We start from the raw sequence: 6,076 nt of genomic DNA on the forward strand, positions 1-6,076 counted from the left end.
CTGTGCCATTTCGTAGTTTTATGGAGACCCCTGCTCCTGGCATACAGAACCAATGTCACGTTCCTTCTAGACCCCAGCAGTCATCACATTGGGGGTGCTTCATTTCTAACGTTAGGAGATCCTGGAAGGAAATCTAAGACCAGGATCAGAGGCGGGGGTTGGAGATCATCGGCACCGAGTGGAGCAGGGGAAAGGTGGCAGTAATCGAAGTTCGAGTCCTATTCCTAGAAGCTTCGGGCGTCCTGCCACCTGTCTGGAGTCGGCCCGCTTCCCCGGCGTCTCCTCCGCTGAGTTTCCTCCTCATAGGCTCGTCCCTGGGAGTGTGGGCGGCCCCTTCCTCGAGCGCTTAAACTCTTACCTCCCACCCCCCTCCTCCACACCAGTCTTTCTTTTCTGCCTCAGTCACTTCCTTCCTCAGCCTCTTCCTCCTCGGTGTGTTGAAGAAGATAACCGGGTCGGGACCGCCGCTGCCCCAGCTTTCCCGAGGAAAAGAGAAAGAGGCGGATAGGTGAGTGGGTCTCTCGGGAAGGTGACAGGCAGGTGTAAAGACGGACGGAGGTGTCCGGTGGAGGGCAGGCGAACGGGCGATCGGGGGCTGCGGGTGGGGAGATGGGGCCGGGAGGGGCTGAGGCGCGTGGAGATTGCAACTGGAATAGGGCTGAGACCCCGCGCTGGGGGCCAGGTGGGCGCGCCCCCACGCCCCCGCGTCTCCCGCCGACTTCCGCATCGGCTCACGTGACCTTGTGCCGGCCGGGGGCGACCGGGAATCCGGCGGCCAGGCAAAGGTTTCCTCTGCGGTGCGGCTCGGCGGCTTTGCACTTGCAGGTGGCGCGGGGGCGCGTTCTGCACAGCCCCGCGGGGAAGGGCTCGGTGCGAGGGGCGAGGCTTCCCCGGGAGACTGCGATGGCCCCCGCGCCCGCGCCGGGAAGTCTGCGGCGCGGGCGGTGGGGTGCGGCACCCTACGCTCCAGATCGTGGGGGTGGTGGGTGGGAGTGGTGGGTGGGTGAGAGACTCTGGGGACTCGGGGAGCCCCGGGATCATTCCATTTCCGTCTCCCGGTTGGGGTGCTGGCTTTCGCGGCTCGCCGGGGCGCACCGGCCACGGGGAGCGCGGGCGGGTGGCGCTGGCGCGGGACCCGCGGAGACAAAGGCTTCCGGGACGCGGCCCTTCCTTTGGGGGCAGCCCCGGAGCCCGCCATGCGGCCCCGGCCCCCCGAGTCCTGCGCTCCCTAACCCTGCACTGGTGCGGGTGGTGACCATGTGGTGGCCTGCAAGGGACAGGAGCTTGGGACCCCTTCCGGGCCAGCTCCCAAACTTGGAGCAGGGATGACCAAATATGGAGCGTGTGCGCGCCAGCGGGCAGGCAGGAAGGAACCCAAGTCATCCCTTGACCCACACCAGCTGCTAGTCAGAGATTGCAAGGACAGCTGAGAAACGTGGCCAGCCCCAGGGCGTGGGTGCGGCGCAGGCTGCTGATTCCCAGGCGTCCCCACTCCAGCAGGCTTTATTCCTCGAACATTCGAAAATCTCCATGTATTGCCTCTAAACTTAAACAAAACAAAACAAAAACTATAAAAAGGCCCTAAAATATATTCTTAAGTGTGTATTGATGGTGGAGCATTTCGGGATATGGCCCAATTCCCTGACATTCCGCTTTCTTTGTGATTCCCACGCACAATGGCTAATTAGATTCTGACACAGTTAGAGGACCCGACCAGCATTTGCCACCGCCTTGCCTTGAGCTCCCACTGAAAATCTTTCTTTCCCTTAGACTTGCTCTGCGGATGGCCTCTTCATTGTTCTTCATCTTGCTGCTTATTCCGGTCCCAGCCTTCTGTACTTTATACAATGTCATGGGCCTTAAGGATTGTGTAACAACAATGAGTATTGCCCCGCTTTGTCCCCGCTAAATAATAAAATGAATAAATAAATCATGCCAAATTATATGTGCTAGCAGTAGTTCCTAAGTCTGTTGTTTTCCTACTTGCAGGGGTCTGGGCTGGGAGCCTTTCTTGCTTTGTAACTGTTCTGCCTTGGTGTGTACTCAGCATGTAATATTCCATACAAACACAACTCACTATTATATTTAGCATACTTTGCATAATGACTGGGAAGAAGATGAGGAAGAGGAAAAGAAAAAAATAGAATGATGTAAAAACAGCATTTAATTGTGGGGAGTTCTCTGACCCAGTTTCATTATCCATAAAATGGGTGTTTTAAAATATTTTATTTTAAATATTTTATTTATTTATTTGGCAGAGAGGGAGAGCATCAGCGAGGGGAGCAGCAGAGGGAGAGGGAGAAGATGCCAGGGGCTTGATGCCAGGACCCTGGGATCATGACCTGAGCTGGGGGCAGATGCTTAACCGAATGAGGCACCCAGGTGACCAACCCCCCACTTTTAAGATTTTTATTTATACATTTGAGAGAGCTCAGGTGGGAGTGGGTTCCGGCGCAGAGGTAGGGGAGCTGAGGGAGAAGCAGACTCCCTACTGAACAGGGAGCCTGATGTGGGACTCAATCCCAGGATCTCGGGATCATGACCTGAGCTGAAGGCAGACGCTTAACCAACTGAGCCACCCAGCGCCCCCTGTAAAATGTGTTTAAATAATGCATACTTTGCAAGGTTTCTTAGAATTACATGAATTAACATAGATAAGGAGTCTTGTGTGTAACTAATTATAAAGATGCTGGTTGCCTTCTTTCTTTAAATTGGATCTGCCTATATCTGCTTAATATTATGCAGGTTTTCACACTACTTAATACTAGTGTTTCCTCTTTGAGTGTCATTTTTTTTTTTAAGATTTTATTTATTTGACAGAGATCACAAGTAGGCAGAGAGGCAGGCAGAGAGAGAGGAGGAAGCAGGCTCCCTGCTGAGCAGAGAGCCCGATTCGGGGCTCCATCCCAGTATCCTGGGATCATGACCTGAGCTGAAGGCAGAGGCTTTAACCCACTGAGCCACCCAGGTGCCCCTTTGAGTGTCATTATTAAAGGAGAGCTAGGTCTGAAGTGTGCTGCTGATTTTGGGGGGGGGGGCAGTTTTAAAGAGATAAATGTTCAGAGTTGGAGGAAAACAGAAAACCTGAGAATTGGAGAGGACCGTAATCCCCTTGGACATTTCATTCTCCCTTCCGTTTAGGCTAATTTCCTCACTAACCCTCACAGATCTATACTACTTGCATCAGTGTTGTCAGTAACAGGTACAAACTTTATTCATTCCTAGACAGTTTTGATTATTAGGAAATTCCTTTCTTATACGGCTCCCGAATCTGTCTATTACATCTATCTATCCTACCCGATACAGCAGCATGAAACAATGCTACCACATAAATACATAAAAGAAGCTTTAATTTAAAGAAAATGGTTGCAGGTCCTCTCTAGACTGACTTTATGGCTCAAGAATCCTTAGAGTACAGGTAACAGAAACTCAATCAAACCAGCACAAGCAAAGCCAGAAAAGACTGATTGGTTCATGCAACCGGAAAGGCCAGGGTCATATACAGACACAATCATTGTAACATGGCTGGGCTTTTCTTAGTGTTAACTTCATTCCTGAAAGGCTCTTTTCACATGGTCACAGTTTACATTAGGGGTTCTAAACTGACATCTTAGCACCTAATAGGAAAGTGTTGTTTTACTGATCTGGCAAAGTCCGAGGGCTGAACCTCATTGTTTAGGATGGGATCACAGACCTTATGCCCCAAATCAATTATTCTGGCTCTGACCTACTCCTGGAATTTAGGGTGAGGCTCTACTGAAATTCACTGGTTTAGAACAGGAAGGAAAAGACTGAACCCAAACAAAAATTAGACTTCTCAAGCGGGAGTGGGGAATGGGAGCCAGGTAAGTAAAAATGTCACCTGTCCATCACACTAACATCTATAGGTTTTTTTTTTTCTACTATTATTTTCATGGCTTATCTTTTTGTTGTGCCTTCTGATTATATTTTAACTTTTTAGCATCTCTCAAGTTATCTCAAATTGAATGTAATTGTTGTGGATGTAATTTGACCAACACAAAGCTCTCAATATTTGGAAACTAATTTTTGATACTGAATTTTATGTGGATGCATTGACCCAAGATTTTGCATCTTATTGTAATAAACACTTTTTATTTATTTTTATTTTTTGGTGGAAAAGGTAGTTTTATTAAAGCACAGAAATAGGACCCATGGGCAGAAAGAGCTCCTGCCACAATAAACACTTCTTAAATTATAATATTTGCACAAATAACGTAGCAGATAGAAAGAGTGCTTTCAATTAGGAGGTGATGGAAAACCTGGGGTACCAGTCAGTATCACTTAAACTTGGATTTCATTCTTCTTTTTCAAGGTTACTGGGAATTAGTTACAATCTGTCTGGATACAATTGTTTCTTCCAAATCATCACTCCAAAGTAAACACTTCATACAACCCCACTTTTTTAGTCCCTTATTTGTTTGGGAAACAGACCCCAATTGACGCATATTCTTCTGCCAGTCGCTCATACTTTCTGACTCTCCTGTTGCATTTTCCCTGAGTTACTGCCTTCATAAGGAAACTCTCTACTGCCTTTACTTCTTTGACCCTGCATGGTTGGCGTTCTCTTCTGCACATCCACCTGCTCTTTCCCTATTTCTTGCTCCCCCTTCCTTTCTGTAGGTGTTTGCCATGCCCCTTTACCTCCCTTTTCTGTCTCTGAACACTCTTGCTCCAAATCAGCAACTCTGCGGTGACAGTTTCCACAGTCAGAGTTTCATCCCCCTCCATGCTCTTGTCCTTTCAGCTTGAAACCGGTTTTTTTTTTAAGATTTATTTATTTATTTGACAGACAGAGATCACAAGTAGGCAGAGAGGCAGGCAGAGGCGGGGGGTGGGGTGGGGGAAGAGAAGGAGGCTCCCCGCTGAGCAGAAAGCCGATGCGGGGCTCGATGCGGGGCTCGATGCGGGGCTCGATCCCAGGACTCTGGGATCATGATCTGAGCCGAAGGCAGAGGCTTTAATCCACTGAGCCACCCAGGTGTCCCTGAAACCGGTATTTATTGAGCCTGTGCTCTTGGTGCCAGATGTCACTCAGCAGTGAACATTATAGTCAGATTCCTGCGTCGACGGTCGAAGGTCGAATCTGCGTCGAAGATTCACCATCTCATGGTGAAAGCCAAGAAACTGGTAGTTCCAGCCAAGTGCAATGGAGAGGGTGCACAGTGGTATGGGGGAGGGCTCCTTCCCCAGGGTTTCAGGGCAGGCTTCCTGGAGGAAGTCGCATCTAAGTTGGAACTGGCTGTGTGGCAGTTAGCTGCAAGAAAGAGGAATAGCATTAGCCTGGGTCAAAAACTCAGGATGTGTGAAGGTTGGAGGTGGGAGAGCCCGGGGTGTTTGAGGAACAAAAAGAAGCTCCATGGAGCTGCAGCTCCGAGCTCAAGGGGATAGGGTGGAGGAGGCTACGACAGTGTGTGGAACCCAGGCTGGAGAGGACCTAGTGAACCAAGGTAGGTCTCACAGCTCCTGTTAGTCCTGAACTCTTCCCCATCGGAGATGATTGGTCCTTACCACTAGCTCTCTCCACTGCAGTCAGGCTGTACTGGGCACTGTCCAGGGAAGGATGCAGTACCCTGCGTGTGACCCATGGGCATCATGGTGCTAACCTGACAGAATTCAGGTTGCCCTGTATTGATCTTCTTTCCCCACCAGACCGCAGGCTCTGGGAAGGTTGGAAGTGTGTTCCTTTCTCTCGGTACTCCAGCTTCTAGCTAGTTGCCTCAGATGTGCTGTGATTTTTCTCCTTTGCTTTTGTGCTTTTGCACACACTCTTCCCCGCTCATAGAGCACTTTTTGCCAACTGTCTACCTGGTCCACTTGTCTCCAGTGACTGCTATAAAATCTTCAGTGGCGGGGCACCTGGGTGGCTCAGTGGGTTAAAAGCCTCTGCCTTCAGCTCAGGTCATAATCCCAGGGTCCTGGGATCGAGCCCCACATCAGGCTCTCTGCTCAGCAGGGAGTCTGCTTCCTCCTCTCTCTCTGCCTGCCTCTCTGCCTACTTGTAATCTCTGTCTGTCAAATAAATAAATAAAATCTTTAAAAAAAAAAAAATCTTCAG

At 49.8% G+C, this 6,076-nt stretch overlaps 1 protein-coding gene across 1 annotated transcript in view; it reads left to right on the plus strand.

The window, feature by feature from the left end:
* The first annotated feature begins 394 nt into the window (after window positions 1-394).
* LOC111147556 (ABRA C-terminal like) overlaps window positions 395-6,076 on the plus strand; it is a 13,613-nt gene continuing 7,931 nt past the window's right edge. Inside the window, exon 1 of the mRNA XM_022503650.1 lies at window positions 395-508. The gene's annotated coding sequence lies outside the window, so the exon portion shown is untranslated. The remainder of the gene's footprint in view (window positions 509-6,076) is intronic.

The sequence above is a fragment of the Enhydra lutris genome, unplaced genomic scaffold, assembly GCF_002288905.1.
Source record: "Enhydra lutris kenyoni isolate GAN:26980312 unplaced genomic scaffold, ASM228890v2 scaffoldscaffold17, whole genome shotgun sequence".
NCBI lineage: Eukaryota > Metazoa > Chordata > Mammalia > Carnivora > Mustelidae > Enhydra > Enhydra lutris.